This window comes from Haemaphysalis longicornis, unplaced genomic scaffold (genome assembly GCF_048455015.1).
Source record: "Haemaphysalis longicornis isolate Haplotype H1 unplaced genomic scaffold, Haemaphysalis longicornis Haplotype H1 scaffold_7, whole genome shotgun sequence".
Lineage (NCBI taxonomy): Eukaryota > Metazoa > Arthropoda > Arachnida > Ixodida > Ixodidae > Haemaphysalis > Haemaphysalis longicornis.
The window spans coordinates 99897137-99897901 of record NW_027526422.1 but is presented as its reverse complement, the minus strand read 5'-3'; the positions used below and the strand labels follow the sequence as shown (position 1 = coordinate 99897901).

The 765-nt window shown below is 40.8% G+C and overlaps 1 non-coding gene across 1 annotated transcript; it reads right to left on the bottom strand.

The window, feature by feature from the left end:
- Positions 1 to 236: 236 nt before the first annotated feature.
- Trnah-gug (transfer RNA histidin (anticodon GUG)) lies at positions 237 to 308 on the bottom strand. Its single transcript has one exon. It is a non-coding gene; the product is annotated as a tRNA-His (tRNA).
- Positions 309 to 765: the final 457 nt, after the last annotated feature.

Sequence of the window (765 nt, the reverse complement as noted above, 5' to 3'; positions counted from 1 at the left end):
TGCCCATACTATGTGGTATAGTGTTCTTGATGAAGAGCAGAAGGCGCATTTAGGTGAGTGTTCGAGGGGAGATTTTTCGTTCCGAAGCGTACTGTGAGGGGAGGTGTCAGTTTGGAGCTGACAAAGTATGTGAGACTCCTTCACCGTTGGTGAGTTTATTGTGAAGGAGTAAACCGTTGGCGGGTTAGTCTGTAGTCAGACAGTATGTGATAGATCGCAAGTGAAAAAAAAAAACATGCCGTGACCAGGATTCGAACCTGGGTTATTGCGGCCACAACGCAAGGTACTAACCACTATACGATCACGGCTGTCCTGAAGGGCGGCGGTGCGCGCGGAATAGAATCGGGTGCTCCTAAGGAGCCAGGAGTGGTTTTTGTTTCGCTTCACGGTATCACAGTAAGAAGATAGAGAAATGCGACCATTCCCTACTACTTTGTAAAAACCGTTACTCTGTCTCTGCTTTTCGGTAACATTACATTTTGTTAAATAATTAGAGCGATTCACCAACACAGACAGCTTCTCTACGATGGCTTTTTTCATTTTGTTTTTAGTTGAATTGAACCTTTGCGATTTCGCGAGTTTGATTTTTCAGTATTCGCTTTTTGATATCTTTGTTTTTCTGTTAATCGCCTGATGGTTATGTAGTACGTTTCCGATTTTTTTCATTCATTCCAAGTTTTTTTTAGAATTTGTATTTATAAGTCTTTTTTTAGTTATTCACATATACCTTTGCGATTTGTTTACTCTAGCTTAGTATTCTCATTT